This window comes from Triticum aestivum, chromosome 2B, assembly GCF_018294505.1.
Source record: "Triticum aestivum cultivar Chinese Spring chromosome 2B, IWGSC CS RefSeq v2.1, whole genome shotgun sequence".
NCBI classification, from domain to species: domain Eukaryota; kingdom Viridiplantae; phylum Streptophyta; class Magnoliopsida; order Poales; family Poaceae; genus Triticum; species Triticum aestivum.
Genome location: NC_057798.1, coordinates 688,854,193 through 688,871,895, shown reverse-complemented (window position 1 = coordinate 688,871,895; position 17,703 = coordinate 688,854,193). Strand labels below are relative to the sequence as shown.

General features: G+C 44.3%; 2 long non-coding RNA genes across 2 annotated transcripts; both read left to right on the top strand.

The window, feature by feature from the left end:
• Positions 1-9,411: 9,411 nt before the first annotated feature.
• On the top strand, positions 9,412-10,582 carry LOC123042097 (uncharacterized). Its single transcript, XR_006418705.1, has 5 exons — positions 9,412-9,524; positions 9,615-9,953; positions 10,027-10,089; positions 10,159-10,418; positions 10,512-10,582. It is a non-coding gene; the product is annotated as an uncharacterized lncRNA (long non-coding RNA).
• A 347-nt stretch (positions 10,583-10,929) lies between these two features.
• Positions 10,930-11,535, top strand: LOC123042096 (uncharacterized). The gene is made up of 2 exons (XR_006418704.1): positions 10,930-11,168; positions 11,256-11,535. It is a non-coding gene; the product is annotated as an uncharacterized lncRNA (long non-coding RNA).
• The last annotated feature ends 6,168 nt before the right edge of the window (positions 11,536-17,703 follow it).

Here is a 17,703-nt window from a genome sequence, read left to right as displayed (position 1 = left end):
TGCCTTAGTCGAGATCATCAACGAACGGGGCAACTCGACACCCATGCTGGCACACGAGGTTTTCTCTCGGCTCCTTCTCACTGAGCAACGGGTCGAGACACGCCGCTCCAGGGGCACTGGCTCCCTCTCGGCCAACGCCGCCACCAAGGGTGGCCGCTCTTCTTCATCACCCCGGTCTCCCTTGGGGTTGCCACCGTCGCCCGCCTCGGCCCCCCCACCTACTGCGACCTTACCGGGGGCTGGCGGTCCACGTGTGTGCCAGCTTTGTGGCCGCGATGGGCACTGGGCCTCCAAGTGTCATAAGCGCTTCCAGCGAAGCTTCCTTGGTCTTGGCAATGACGGCAAAGATACACGCAACAATGCCCGTCAGGTCGCCATGGCTGATCGTCCCGCACCGCAGAAGCAACAGGGACACACTCAGTCCTACTCCATCGATCCACACTGGTACATGGACTCTGGGGCGACAGAGCATCTGACTAGCGAGATGGGGAAGCTTCACACTCGTGAACTCTATCATGGCTCCGACAAGATCCACACCGCCAATGGAGCAGGTATGCACATCTCTCATATTGGTCAAGCATCTCTTCTCACTAGACATGCCAATAGGAGTCTTCAGCTTCGCAATGTTCTTCGAGTTCCATCTGTGACCCGTAATCTTCTTTCAGTTCCTAAACTCACACGTGATAATAATGTGCTTTGTGAATTTCACCCTTTTGATCTTTTTATTAAGGATCGGGGCACGAGGGACATTCTTCTTAGTGGGCGGTTGTGCCAGGGCCTCTACCGTCTGGAGCATCCTGGCGTCGCCCGTGTTTTCAGTGGAGTTCGGGTCTCTCCGTCACAGTGGCATGCTCGTCTTGGTCACCCGGCCACACCTATTGTTCGTCATATTTTGCGTCGTCATGAGCTTCCTAGTTTGTCTAGTAATAAAGATGTAGCAGTGTGTGATGCTTGTCAGCAGGGGAAGAGTCATCAACTTCCTTTTTCGGAGTCCAGTCGTGAGGTGAAACATTCTTTAGAACTTGTGTTTTCAGATGTATGGGGTCCTGCTCAGACTTCTGTCAGTGGTCATAATTACTATATCAGTTTCGTTGATGCTTATAGTCGCTTTACCTGGCTTTATCTTATTAAACACAAATCTGATGTGTTTGATATTTTTGTTCAGTTTTAAAAACATGTTGAACGTCTTCTCAAGCACAAAATTGTTCATGTCCAGTCGGACTGGGGGGGCGAGTATCGCAACCTCAACTCCTTCTTTCAGTCGCTTGGGATAGCTCATCGTTTAGCATGTCCACATACACATCAGCAGAATGGTTCAGTCGAACGTAAGCATCGTCATATTGTTGAAACTGGTCTTACTCTTTTGGCCCATGCATCTGTTCCGTTTCGGTTTTGGAGTGATGCTTTCACCACTGCATGCTTTCTCATCAACCGTACTCCCACTCGTGTTTTAAACATGAAGACTCCCATTGAGGTTCTCCTTAATGAACAACCTGATTATACCTTTTTCAAGGTATTTGGGTGTGCTTGCTGGCCGCATCTTCGTCCATATAATAAGCGCAAGCTTGAGTTTCGTTCTAAGAAGTGTGTTTTTCTTGGCTATAGCTCTCTTCATAAAGGTTACAAATGTCTTCATGTTCCCACTAATCGTGTCTATATATCTCGGGACGTCGTGTTTGATGAGCATGTTTTTCCCTTTGCCAAACTTCCTGTGTCCACTGTCGAACCACCATCTCTGCATTCATCCTCTGTTGCTTCTGACCAATTTGATGATGTTGCATACTCTCCTTTGCTGTTACCTAACCATGGTGCAGGAACCGGACGTGGGGCTCGTTTGGAGCTGTTGGAGGATTCACCATCATCATCGCCGCCTTCTGATGGGCACGTCGATCGCCCTATGTTGCATGGCATCGATTCGCGTGCCCATGCATGGTCACCCGAAGAGCCTGTCGCGCCGAGCATCTCCACTGCTCGGTCCGCTACACCAGCGACCGCCGAGTCTCCAGCGGCTCGGCCCTCTTCGCCAGCGGCCGCCGAGTCTTCAGCGGCTCGGCCTGTCACGCCGTCTTCGCCCGCGGCTCGGCCCGTCACGCCGTCTTCGCCTGCAGCTCGGGTCCGCGATGCCGTCCTCACGTCGCCTTCATCCGCGGATCGGCTCGCGACACCAGCCGCGCCACGGCCCACTATGCCGGGCTCGCCATCGGCCCGGTCTGTGATGCCGGCGTCGCCAGCTGCTTCGTCTGCTCTGCCGGTTTCGCCGGTGGGCCGGCCTTCTTCGCCGACCGAGCCCGAGGCTACTGTGTCTGGCTCCTCGTCACCGGCTGACTCGTCAACGTCGCTGTCCTCCAGCCCGTTGCAGGCTGCTTCGTCGACCTCGGTGGTTCCTGTGTCCCGACCACATACACGCAGTCGCAGTGGCATTTTCAAACCTAAGGAACGTAAGGATGGTACGGTTGCTTGGTTGGCTGCTTGTTTGGCTGCTACTGTTGCGGATCCATCTTCTGAGCCTCGCTCATATCAGGCTGCCCTGCGCATTCCACATTGGCGAGAGGCTATGGAGCAGGAGTTTCATGCTCTCCTTCGTAACAAGACATGGACTCTCGTTCCTCCACCACCACGGGTAAATGTTATTGACTCAAAATGGGTATTCAAAGTGAAGAAGCATTCAGATGGATCTATTGAGCGTTACAAAGCGCGACTTGTTGCTCGCGGTTTTCGGCAGCGCCATGGTCTTGACTATGAGGACACCTTCAGTCCTGTCGTCAAGCCTACCACTATTCGGCTTCTTCTCTCCATTGTTGTTTCTCGTGGTTGGTCACTTCGTCAACTTGATGTGCAGAATGCTTTTCTACATGGATTTTTGGAGGAAGAGGTTTATATGAAACAGCCGCCTGGTTTCTCTGATCCTGATCGTCCTGACTATATCTGTCGTCTCTCCAAAGCACTATATGGTTTGAAGCAAGCTCCTCGTGCCTGGCATGCCCGCCTTGCCTCTGCCCTTCGTGCTCATGGGTTTGTGCCGTCCACTGCTGACACTTCATTATTTCTTCTACAGAAGCCAGAAGTCACTATGTATCTTTTGGTATATGTCGATGATATTATCCTTGTCAGCTCTTCTCAGTATGCTGTTGATGCTCTTGTCTGCTCTCTTGGTGCTGATTTTGCGGTCAAAGATCTTGGGAAGCTTCACTACTTTCTTGGAGTTGAGGTCACCTCTCGTGCTACTGGTCTTGTCCTTACGCAGAAGAAGTACTCCTTGGAGTTGTTACAAAGAGCGGGCATGCTGAAGTGCAAACCGACCACCACACCCATGTCGTCTACCGACAAGATAACAGCTGTTGATGGTGAGCTTTTGTCTCCTGCGGATGCCACAGAGTACAGGAGCATTGTTGGTGGACTTCAGTACTTGACGATCACGAGACCAGATATCTCTTATGCTGTTAACAGGGTTTGTCAGTATCTTCAGGCTCCCAGAGATACTCATTGGGCTGCTGTTAAACGCATTCTTCGTTATGTTCAGTTCACCCTGACATTTGGTATGCATATTCGGCCGACTTCCTCTCGGGTCCTTTCGGCCTTCTCTGATGCAGATTGGGCTGGTAGCCCAGATGACAGGCGATCCACGGGGGGTTATGCAGTACTCTTTGGCCCTAATTTGATCGCCTGGAGTGCTCGGAAACAGGCTACTGTGTCACGTAGCAGTACTGAAGCTGAGTACAAGGCTGTGGCTAATACTACTGCAGAGATTATTTGGGTGCAGTCTTTGCTTCAGGAGTTGGGTTTGTCTCAACCACAGCCTCCTATTCTTTGGTGTGATAACATCGGTGCTACATACCTTTCTGCAAATCCAGTATTTCATGCCTGAACGAAACACATTGAAGTTGACTATCACTTTGTACGGGAACGTGTATCACAGAAGCAACTCCAGATCAAGTTTATCTCATCTAAGGATCAACTTGCAGACATCTTCACTAAGCCTTTACCTCTGCCACAGTTTGAGGCTTGTAGGCGCAATCTTACCCTTCTCAGTTCTTTAGAAAGTGGCTAAGATTGAGGGAGGGTGTTAGACTATGTATAGCTTCTGTACTTATGTACGTATATTGTACGTATTGTAACACATCCATTATATATAATGAGATAAGCCACCCCTAGAGGGTTGTGCTGGTTCCCCCAAAACTTATTGTCTTACACGCGCTACGCCCGCTCCAGCAGCCGCGCTAAAATGCAGCGCGCAAAAAACGCAGCACGTGCACTCGTTCTACAAACTAGAAATGTAGGCATTGAAAGCAGAAATTAAAAAAAAACTAGATAGATTGCATAGATTTTAAACGCTACAAAGGTATTTTACATCCGAAACATAGATTGCATAAATAAAAACGACAAACGATAAAAAACATAGATTGCATTAAAAAAACTACTCTAAGTCGCTATCATCATCACCACTATCATCCTCGGCGGTGTCATCCGAGGTAGTTAGCCAGATGTCCAGCCACCGCTCATCGTTCGGCGTGAAGAACGGCTGCCCACCTACTGCAACGAGGTCGGACTGCGCATTCGCCAACGCCTTCCGCCGACGCTTGTCCAACCGCGTCGCGCGGCGCCTTCGCGTGTCCTCCTCGCGGCGCCTTGCCCAGTAGGCCTGCTCGTAGGCGACGTCCTCACTACACCAAAACAGACTTTAAGTAACACAATCATGTAACAGATTGAAAAATGTGTGACAAGGGAAATTACCGTAACACAACATTTTGTGTCGAACGACAGGCAGTAACACATACTATATAAGGCCTCAAAATGTGTTACCGGGATATTGCAATAGTAACATGTAAATATGTGTTGGTCAAGTGTGTTACATAGATCTTGACGTGGTAACATATGAATATGTGTTACCGAAATGTGTTACGTAGTTCAACAATGGTAGTAACACATAATCATGGTTGATACATAGTGTTACAAGCTCTATTATAGGGGGGGACTAGAAAAACTAAAATCAACTGCATGCATAGATCACAAATACCTTGACACATAGGGCCCATGTGTCAACATGATAATACGTTCTTGTTTTGGTAAATAGTGTTTTCATTCTTTGGTAATATGGTATGAAAAAGAATACAGTTTGGTTGGTAAATACCAAACTATTTTCGGTCTGGTTGCAGTGAATATCATATTAACTATATTTTTACACGAATTTTAGGATAACTCAACAACCATAAATGTGAAATGCAAACTTTAAAATGATCATATGAAATTAAGTATTTGATGTGACTACTCACAAAGGAGTGGAAGACCAACAGCGAACGAGAGCTTAAATTTGAAGATAGTTTTAAGAACCGGACCGGTGGTTCGACTGGAGAAAAGGGAACCAAGGCCTCGTTCGGTTAAGGTGCGTTGGTCCTATAATAGGTCTTTAGCATGACAAATTCCCGACTGTCTACTACAACAAGTTGTGCCCGACTCCGGCGAGGGAGGAGCGATGACAGCGGCACGCCTTGGGCTCGCTTCAGTGCTTGTAATCATTGCTAGGTGGTATATGAATCTAGATGTAATTTTTATTATTTTCTGGTGTCCGTTGTACTGCCATGATTGAAGTTGAATAGATTTGACAGTTTCTCATGAAAAAAAGATCAAGGGGAGATAAGGGCAAGAGCGAGAAGGGAATGTCACGCGAAAGGCTACTTTGCTACTGTTTTTCTTGAACACCTCAACCTCTGCTGCTCTTCTTTGAGCGCCTCTGCTGTAGTGCGTCCCCATGGCTCCTCTGCTGTAGTGCGTCCCCATGGCTCCTCTACTACTGGCCATTGCATCAGCAGTTCAAATGCATATCATCAATAGTTAGGCACCCGATCTGAGCGGCAAGATGGCTAGCAACCAGCTGCAAGTGTAAGCAACAGGCACAACAGCTAGCACCTAGCTGCAAGTGCAAGCAACAGAAGTAACACGTGCAATGGTTGGTTCACAACAACAAAGAAAATATTGAATCAGGTTTTGACAGCAAACAAGCATCCCACATAAATTAAAACGCCAATTTCAAACAGACATAAACTAAGTTTACAAGATGGTAAATCTGACATAATACTTCTTCGACAAAAGTGTATCTATTTTCAATGACAATATGTCGTACATAAAGCTTAACTTTAGTAACAATTTTCTGAATTTTTCCAAGCTTCATGTTTGAATAGCAAAAACTATGCAAACATATAAAAGTGTGCTAAAAGAACACATTGCTTCATCTAGCAGTTTAGAACAATCCTTGTAATCTTGACTTGCAAATTTTTCTGAAAAAGAAGATTCACTGAAGCGCATGAGAAAAAGTTCATAACAAATCGAAAAGAGTCAAGTTAAATTCAATGCATATAGGGATGCACAATGGCAGCATCTATGGAAAATAGGACAAGAAACTGAAAAGCAATAAAGAAAAAGAAAAAATGGGTTTATATGTTGAGTGAAAGACCTCATTCCTTCGAATTTTTTGAAGGGTGTAAGCTCAGCCAACGATCTGCAAGAACATACAATGGTTATTAATGTCCTGCAAACTTAGCTTTGACTTTAGCTAAAACTACAGTGTATATATAATCAAGAAAATGTTGCTTGAACAGAGAAATACCTTTATATGATGTACCATCACCGTTCTTCATCGATCAAAGAATTATCATTAGCATCCACAATTGTTTCCTCAATATCAAACCTTACCCAATGTTGATCTTTCCTTTTCGCTTTAAACATATCCGTGAGGTGAGAAACATGGAATGGCTCAGCTTCTACGTCTCGTGTGCATTCATCATTTCCAGTGTCACATCTATCTCTAGGTAGTTTATTCTGCATCACCACTGACCAACTTGGGTTCAGTTCGTCTTCTAGGTAAAACACTTGATCAGCTTGGTTAGGCAAAATAAAAGGCTCATGCTCAATCTTGTCTCCTTTGTGCATCAAATGTGAGAAGTTAACAAGTGTGTAGCCATACTTATCCTTTTAATTCCTTTTTCAGAAATATCAACCCATTCACACTTAAATAAATCCACCGAAAATTGTCCAAAGTAGTTCAACTGAATAATATCAATTATCCTGCCATAGTAAGTCACATCACCTAAAACAGGGGTCGCATCACCTGGTGCAGCATAAGTAGATGTTTTGGCATGTACCACCACTCCACTATTTTGACTCACCTTGTCTAAACGTTTAGGCCTAAACCTATATCCTCTGGAGTTGTAAGCACGGTACCTTTTTGCTGCATCTACTGGGCCACGTGCTAGCCATCTAATATCATTATTAATACTACCAATACCATTTTCCTTCTCCAATTGAATTATCTGTAGATTAAGAAGTTGTTTAGTAAATGGCTTCAGTTGTACATACAAGGAATATGAAATACGGACTTACATGAGCTTTGAACCAGTCATTGAACTTATCATGTTGGATGGACTCAACCATGTTTGAGACACCACGCTCTCTAGTGATCTCATCAGCGTGAGCTCTGCAAAGTAATTTTATAATTAGTTTTGAAGTCAGAGAAAGAGTTGTGAAAACATGTAAAAAAAACTGATATTATTTAGAGGATTGAGGTATTACCGAAGGAATGGGTTGACATCTGAGCAGTAGAACAACACATATCTATGTGCTTGGAATTTAGTCATCCCTCTAAGAACATAATTGCCAGGCTTTCCAAGTGGTTTTCCTACCAAAGGAAATAGAGTTGATCCTTGTTCAACATCAACCGGCTCATCGTCATCGTCATTCCTTGAAGGCCGATTATGCTTGGTGGCGAAACCATCAATATATCTTGAGCAAAATGTCATGCACTCGTCTGCAAGATGTGCTTCAGCGATAGATCCTTCTGGATGTGCTCTGTTACGCACATATGACTTCAGGACACAAAGATACCTGCATAAATAAAAAATGAAAAAAGAAGACAAAAAATGGTAATGAATGTAGTACTGTAATAATTAGAAAGTATATATGTCTCATTTTTGACAAAATACCTTTCCAGAAACCACATTGAACGGTAGGCCACAGGGCCACCTATTTTTGCCTCTGTTGCTAGATGAAGAACCAAATGCACCATAACAGTAAAAAATCCAGGCGGAAATATCATCTCCATACGGCATAATGTTATCTTTATTCTTTGCTCTAACTTCTCTAGATCTCTCACATGAAGAACCTTTGCACTAACTTCTCTAAAATATGCACATAGATCAAACAAGACAGATGTGACATTATCTGGAAGTAAGCCTCTCAATGCAACAAGCAATAGTTGTTGCATCAGAATATGACAATCATGGCTTTTAAGGCCTGAAATTCTCCCTTCAGAAACATTTACACATCTTGAGATGTTCCCCGAATACCCATCTGGTACTCTTATATCATGAAGTACTTTGCAAAACTGTTGCTTCTGTTTCTTTGACAACGTATAAGAAGTAGGAGGAAGAAAATACTTGTCATTGTTTTTTTTTCAGGATGTAGATCTGGCCTGATTTTCATGTCCTGCAGGTCAAGTCGTGCCTTTAAATTATCCTTTGACTAGCCCTCTATTCCTAGAAGTGTCCCATATATATTTTCACATACATTCTTTTCAATGTGCATAATATCTAGATTGTGGCGGAGCAAATTGTAGTCCCAATAAGTCAAATGAGAGAAAAACCCATTAACAAACTTCCTAGTTTTGGAATCATCAAAGTTCTTAATTGATTTTATCTTATCTAAAACTCCAACTTTAGAATAAAGAGTTGGTTCTGCTTTGTGTTCCTCCAATCCATCAAACGAGTCAGATTCATAGCGAAACTCATGGTCTGGGTGCAGAAATCGGCGATGTCCCATGAAACAGAACTTCCTCCCATGTTTCAAGCGTAAAGACCAAGTTTCATCACTACACGGGAAACAACCGGACTCAGAACTGGTGCTATGTCCTGAAGCAATTGCAAGCCCAGGGTAGTCGCTCACAATACACAACACAACCGCATAAAGTTGGAACATCTCATCTCGAGATGCATCATATGTTAACATTCCAACTTCAAACAACTCAGCTAGTTCCTCATAAACTGGTTCCATAAATACATGGAAGTTCTTTCCAGGGTAACCTGGAATAATCAAAGTAAGTAGAAGAGAGGAGGCTTTCATGCATAACCATGGAGGAAGATTATAGGGCACTAAGACCACGGGCCAACAACTATGTTTGGAACTCATCTTCCCAAATGGATTGAACCCATCAGCTCCTACTCCAAACCTCATGTTCCGGGGGTCTGACGCGATGTGTTTATACTTAGAATCAATGGCCTTAAAAGCCTCTGAATCAACTATATGACGCGATGCTCCATCCTTTGTGCACTCTTCGTCATGCCATCTTAAAGCTGTAGATGTATCTTGATTCCTGAAGTGTTTTCCTATGTCTCTTTTGTCATATGGGTGATGTTTCTGGTTTGTAGAGGCAAGCTGATCCTGAAAAGAAACGACCACACATATCAAATGTTTATTTAGCAACTCACAAGAAGAAGGACGATGCTGATGCTAAAAATAAAGATAGAAATAAGCGCCTGGTAGGCAATTAATATAGAAATTGTCAAATTGTTCTCGGGATCAAGTTATGGTTCAATCTAACTAGTGTATGCATGATTCTTTTCTTATAGGATCGATTGGAGAATCTAATAACCGAACAACCAGAGTTGGCACAAAATTTGAATGGAAGAGTCGCATGGGAAGGTGATGCCTTGCAGGAAGTGTTAGGGAAAGAAAAGATTGGACAAGTGCATGGCATGGGTTTGCTTCCAACTCCTAAGCAAGTCTACGGTCCGACGCCACGGTATCTAAAGAACATCAATATGACTACAACTGATGGATCACTATATGAAGTTGAACATGATGTTTGGGAGGTAATAGCAAAGATGAAGGAGCATATAAAAAAGCAAGACCAGATTATTAAAGATATGAATAACAAAGAAGGCTATGTCAATAATGGCATAGAAGAGGTAAAGGACTTCTTTATCCCACCCTTTGCATGCATTTCTATCAATAGTTTACTCAGATTTGTTAGTTCTGTAGGAAAACCTCCAATCAAATGATAATGGTATTTCTCGGTCACCAGTACTGCTTGGTAAAACAAAGGTAATGTTAATAAATGCCTACATCATTGCTTGTCACTTGAAACCTTCATATTAATATTTCAGTTTGTAGAGAATCCAGTGCAATGGACCCGTTGAGGCATGCTCGTCTATGCAACATGACATTCTTGAGGATAATAATTTATCACGTTCGCATGAAAAGGTTATGCCTGTAGTTACTCTTACTCATGTCACAAAGATAGAATATAAAATAATTGCTTGCTTACCATTGTTGTGTCATGGAACTAGGTTGGCGACCATGATGTCAACCAATTACAAATTCAACAAAATTCATCATCACCACAAGACCTTGTTATTGATTATGTGCTAGAGGTAATTTTTGTGCCTTTTGAGTTTTGAAGTTGTAGCAATCTGTAGCTTCAAGGTATGAATATCATTCCATCTAATATTATTGTATCTTGGTAGGTGAGGGAAACGAGGAATATTACGAGTGAATCTGTTTCAAAACCGAACCAGCAAAGGACTAGAACTGAACACCCACACCGCTCAAAAAGAAGGTGTTCTTCTTCCATCAAGGTAAAGATTCACCAAGTAGCATGGTTTACTACACCCAAATTACCAACCCAAACCCTCATTATCATGCCTGCTTGAAAATGGATTTTATTACAATTTTTGCTCAATCGGCTGTATGCAAGTAAACGATAAATTTAACCAAGCATGAGCTAGCGAGGTGTCCTTGGGCATTAGACTTCGTTGCGGGGTCCAGTTTATTTAGTTTCTTAGGGCACCTTACTGGGTTGACATTAAAAAGATCTCATATTATTCATGCATATTATATTATCATGTCATAGAATGCTAATATTGATCATAATATAGGCTGCTTCCAAAGTAGTCTTAAAGACTTCAACATATCCGAACAAGCGGAATGTTGCGTATGGTACTATTCGGAGTACTGATCCAAGAACTAAGGCTGGTGGTATTGAGTTAGGTGCTGAATTTGCTCTTGTGCGCATAGACGAACCTATTCTTGATAATGAGGAGTTGGTAAGGGATGTTTCTGATTGCAAGACAATTGGCGAGGCTTTCACTTCAGGATACTTAATTGCCTGGCCTTCAGCTTTTGTAAGTTACAATCTTCCCTTTCACATTCTGAAATCATATTTGTGTACATTTAATCACACATATCTAAGGTGCAATTTTCTTCTACAGATTCGAGAGAAGGATGGTTGATTTGCAGCTGAATTCTTGGATCAAGAAGCAAATAAAATCTGAAGATTTTAGCTACAATAGTTGTAGTTTACATTGATAGATTTAAAAGTGTAATATCATCCAGAAGATCTTTTTCTTTTATCGAATTGATGCAAATGCGACAGTGTAATATTCCCCATAGTTGTGTTTTCTATCCTCAAAATTATATGACTGATATCTTTATTGTAATGCATATGTATCATACACTCTTCTATATTCGTAATAAATATCTTCGTACGAATTTCTGTATGTGTTCCGCTTAAGTTTAAATATCATTTTGATATGCTGCCAAGCATAATAATAAAATGATTAAAAATTTATGCAATTGCATTTATTTTATTAATAAATTTATATTCCATAAAATGGGTATCCAATTTTGTGGTTACTAATAAAAAACAAATACATTAATTATGTTACCATATTGATATAGTAGTGTTACTGATGGTGTTACTATAGCTACAAAATTTGTTACTAGAGTAGTTGACAACTATAATTATAGTGTTACGATACATGGATATTATGTTACTAGTTGTGTTCCGATGCTAAAAAAATGTGTTACCAGTTGTGTTACGATAGTTACAGAAACATGTTACCACCGATGTTCTACGTCTATCAAAATATGTTACTATCGATGTTACTATAATTACAAAAGTGTGTTACCGGTGTGTTCGGTAACACATAACACACATGTTACTATAATGCAACTGTAACACATTTTTTAACATATGGTAACAATTATTATGTGTGACAGTTGACACCACTTAGTAACACGGTCTAATGGAACACATTTCAAACCGTGTTACTATATGGCCTAGTAACACACTTTTGGACCTGTAGTAACACAAGACGGTGTTACAAAAGGTCTGTGCTCTTGTAGTGCCTCCTGGTGGCGCTGGCGCCACTCCGCCATGACCCGCTCGTCCTCCTGGGCGACGAGGAGGCGGCGTTGCCACTCGGCGTGCTCCGCACGGTCTTCCGCCGTGTTCAGACAAGGCAGAGGGGCGAAGTTGAGCGCTTGCTGGAGCGTGTACACATCTTGGAAGTTCATCTGGCCGCGCGGCCGGCCTAGGCGCCACACCGCCGCGTCGTACGTGCGGGCGGCCTCGCGCGCCATCCCGTACGTGCCGAGGCCGAGCCGGAGTTCGCCGGAGCGTATCTCCGCGGAGTAGCTGCCGTTGGGGCGCAGGCGGACGCCGCGGTAGCCGGACGCTCCTCGGTGGCGCGGCGGCATGGCGGCGCGGCGTGTTGGGGAACGTTGCAGAAAACAAAAAATTTCCTACGGTTTCACCAAGATCCATCTATGAGTTCATCTAGCAACGAGTGATTAGATGCATCTACGTACCTTGTAGATCGCGAGCGGAAGCGTTCAAAGAATGGGGATAATGTAGTTGAACACGACGTGATCCAAATCACCGGAGATCCTAGCACCGAACGGACGGCACCTCCGCGTTCAACACACGTACGGAACAGCCACGTCTCCTCCTTCTTGATCCAGCAAGGGGAGAGGAGAGGTTGAGGGAGATGGCACCAGCAGCAGCACGGCGGCGTGGTGTTGATGGAGCTGCAGTACTCCGGCAGGGCTTCGCCAAGTGCTATGGAGGAGGAGGAGGTGTTGGAGAGGGAGAAGGAGGCAACCAAAGGCGTAGGATGAAAGCCCTCCTTCCCCCACTATCTATAGGAGGGCCAAGGGGGGGCGCCGGCCCTAAGAGATCCAATCTCCTAGGGGGGTGCGGCCAAGGGGGAGGAATCCCTCCTCCCCAAGGCACCTAGGAGGTGCCTTCCCCTCCTAGGACTCTTCCTCCCTTGAAACCCTAGGCGCATGGGCCTCTTGGGGCTGGTTCCCTTGGCCCATGTAGGCCAAGGCGCACCCCCTACAGCCCATGTGGCCCCCCGGGACAGGTGGCCCCACCCGGTGGACCCCCGGGACCCTTCCGGTGGTCCTGGTACAATACCGATAACCCCGAAACTTGTCCCGATGCCCGAAACAGGACTTCCCATATATAAATCTTTACCTCCGGACCATTCCGGAACTCCTCGTGACGTCCGGTATCTCATCCGGGACTCCAAACAATATTCGGGTTACTGCATATACATATCCCTACAACCCTAGCGTCACCGAACCTTAAGTGTGTAGACCCTATGGGTTCGGGAGACATGTAGACATGACCGAGATCGCTCTCCGGTCAATAACCAACAGCGGGGTCTGGATACCCATGTTGGCTCCCACATGCTCCACGATGATCTCATCGGATGAACCACGATGTCGAGGATTCAAGCAACCCCGTATACAATTCCCTTTGTCAATCGGTATGTTACTTGCCCGAGATCCGATCGTCGGTATCCCAATACCTCGTTCAACCTTGTTACCGGCAAGTCACTTTACTCGTACCGTAATGCATGATCCCGTGACCAGACACTTGATCACTCTGAGCTCATTATGATGATGCATTACCGAGTGGGCCCAGTGATACCTCTCCGTCATGCGGAGTGACAAATCCCAGTCTTGATCCATGTCAACCCAACAGACACTTTCGGAGATACCCGTAGTATACCTTTATAGTCACCGTTACGTTGTGACGTTTGGTATACCCAAAGCACTCCTACGGTATCCGGGAGTTACACGATCTCATGGTCTAAGGAAAAGATACTTGACATTGGAAAACTCTAGCAAACGAACTATATGATCTCATGCTATGTTTAGGATTGGGTCTTGTCCATCACATCATTCTCCTAATGATGTGATCTCGTTATCAATGACATCCAATGTCCATAGTCAGGAAACCATGACTATCTGTTGATCAACGAGCTAGTCAACTAGAGGCTTACTAGGGACATGTTGGTGTCTATTATTCACACATGTATTACGATTTCTGGATAATACAATTATAGCATGAATAAAGACAATTATCATGAACAAGGAAATATAATAATAATGCTTTTATTATTGCCTCTAGGGCATATTTCCAACAGTCTCCCACTTGCACTAGAGTCAATAATCTAGTTACGTTGTGATGAATCGAACACCCATGGAATTCTGGTGTTGATCATGTTTTGCTCTAGGGAGAGGTTTAGTCAACGGATCCGCTACATTCAGGTCCGTATGTACTTTACAAATCTCTATGTCTCCATCTTGAACATTTTCACGAATGGAGTTGAAGCGACGCTTGATGTGCCTTGTCTTCTTGTGAAACCTGGGCTCCTTGGCAAGAGCAATAGCTCCAGTGTTGTCACAGAAGAGCTTGATCGGCCCCGACGCATTGGGTATGACTCCTAGGTCGGTGATGAACTCCTTCACCCATATTGCTTCATGTGCTGCCTCCGAGGCTGCCATGTACTCTGCTTCACATGTAGATCCCGCCACGACGCTCTGCTTGCAACTGCACCAGCTTACTGCCCCACCATTCAAAATATACACGTATCCGGTCTGTGACTTAGAGTCATCCAGATCTGTGTCGAAGCTAGCGTCGACGTAACCCTTTACGACGAGCTCTTCGTCACCTCCATAAACGAGAAACATTTCCTTAGTCCTTTTCAGGTACTTCAGGATATTCTTGACCGCTGTCCAGTGTTCCTTGCCGGGATTACTTTGGTACCTTCCTACCAAACTTACGGCAAGGTTTACATCAGGTCTGGTACACAGCATGGCATACATAATAGACCCTATGGCCGAGGCATAGGGGATGACACTCATCTCTTCTATATCTTCTGCCGTGGTCGGACATTGAGCTGAGCTCAATTTCACACCTTGTAACACAGGTAAGAACCCCTTCTTAGAATGATCCATATTGAACTTCTTCAATATCTTATCAAGGTATGTGCTTTGTGAAAGACCTATGAGGCGTCTCGATCTATCTCTATAGATCTTGATGCCTAATATATAAGCAGCTTCTCCAAGGTCCTTCATTGAAAAACTTTTATTCAAGTAGGCCTTAATGCTGTCCAAGAGTTCTATATCATTTCCCATCAAAAGTATGTCATCTACATATAATATGAGAAATGCTACAGAGCTCCCACTCACTTTCTTGTAAACGCAGGCTTCTCCATAAGTCTGCATAAACCCAAACACTTTGATCATCTCATCAAAGCGAATGTTCCAACTCCGAGATGCTTGCACCAGCCCATAAATCGAGCGTTGGAGCTTGCACACCTTGTCAACATTCTTAGGATCGATAAAACCTTCCGGCTGCATCATATACAATTCTTCCTTAAGGAAACCATTAAGGAATGCTGTTTTGACGTCCATTTGCCATATTTCATAATCATAGAATGCGGCAATCGCTAACATGATTCGGACGGACTTCAGCTTCGCTACCGGTGAGAAAGTCTCATCGTAGTCAACCCCTTGAACTTGTCGATAACCCTTAGCGACAAGCCGAGCTTTATAGATGGTCACATTACCATCCGCGTCTGTCTTCTTCTTAAAGATCCATTTATTTTCTATGGCTCGCCGCTCAACGGGCAAGTCAGTCAAAGTCCATACTTCGTTTTCATACATGGATCCTATCTCGGATTTCATGGCTTCTAGCCATTTTTCGGAATCCGGGCCCGCCATCGCTTCTTCATAGTTCGAAGGTTCACCGTTGTCTAACAACATGATTTCCAAGACAGGGTTGCTGTACCACTCTGGTGCGGAACGTGTCCTTGTGGACCTTCGAATTTCAGTAGGAGCTTGATCATAAGTATCTTGATCATCATCATTAACCTCCTCTCTAGTCGGTGCTGGCACCTCAGGAACATTTTCTTGAGTTGCGCCATTTTCCGGTTCAAGAGGTAATACTTCATCAAGTTCTACTTTCCTTCCACTTACTTCTTTCGAGAGAAACTCTTTCTCTAGAAAGGACCCATTCTTGGCAACAAAGATCTTGCCTTCGGATCTGAGGTAGAAGGTATACCCAGTAGTTTCTTTAGGGTATCCTATGAAGACGCATTTTTCCGACTTGGGTTCGAGCTTTTCAGGTTGAAGTTTCCTGACATAAGCATCGCATCCCCAAACTTTCAGAAACGACAACTTAGGTTTCTTACCAAACCATAATTCAAACGGTGTCGTCTCAACGGATTTCGATGGAGCCCTAATTAAAGTGAATGTGGCAGTCTCTAAAGCATACCCCCAAAAGGATAGCGGTAAATCGGCAAGAGACATCATAGATCGCACCATATCTAATAGAGTGCGATTACGACGTTCGGACACACCATTACGCTGAGGTGTTCCAGGCGGCGTGAGTTGTGAAACTATTCCACATTTTCTTAAGTGTGTGCCAAACTCGTGACTCAAGTATTCTCCTCCTCGATCTGATCGTAGGAACTTGATTTTCCTGTCACGTTGATTCTCAACCTCACTCTGAAATTCCTTGAACTTTTCAAAGGTTTCAGACTTGTGTTTCATTAAGTAGACATACCCATATCTACTCAAGTCATTAGTGAGGGTGAGAACATAACGATAGCCACCGCGAGCCTCAACACTCATTGGACCGCACACATCAGTATGTATGATTTCCAATAAGTTGGTTGCTCGCTCCATTGTTCCTGAGAACGGAGTCTTGATCATTTTACCCATGAGGCATGGTTCGCACGTGTCAAATGATTCATAATCAAGAGACTCTAAAAGTCCATCTGCATGGAGCTTCTTCATGCGTTTGACACCTATGTGACCAAGGCGGCAGTGCCACAAGTATGTGGGACTATCATTATCAACCTTACATCTTTTGGTACTCACACTATGAATATGTGTAGCAATACGCTCGAGATTCATTAAGAATAAACCATTTACCATAGGAGCATGACCATAAAACATATCTCTCATATAAATGGAACAACCATTATTCTCAGATTTAAATGAGTAGCCATCTCGAATTAAACGAGATCCCGATACAATGTTCATGCTCAAAGCTGGCACTAAATAACAATTATTGAGGTTTAAAACTAATCCCATAGGTAAATGTAGAGGCAGCGTGCTGACGGCGATCACATCGACCTTGGAACCATTCCCGACGCGCATTGTCACCTCGTCCTTCGCCAGTCTCCGCTTATTCCGCAGCTCCTGCTTCGAGTTACAAATGTGAGCAACTGCACCGGTATCAAATACCCAGGAGCTACTACGAGTGCTGGTAAGGTACACATCAATTACATGTATATCACATATACCTTTCGTTTTGCCGGCCTTCTTGTCCGCTAAGTATTTGGGGCAGTTCCGCTTCCAGTGACCACTTTCCTTGCAATAAAAGCACTCAGCCTCGGGCTTGGGTCCATTCTTTGGCTTCTTCCCGGCAGCTTGCTTGCTGGGCGCGGCAACTCCCTTGCCATCCTTCTTGGAGTTCTTTTTACCCTTGCCCTTCTTGAACTTAGTGGTTGTATTGACCATCAACACTTGATGTTCCTTCTTGACTTCTACCTTTGCTGATTTCAGCATAGC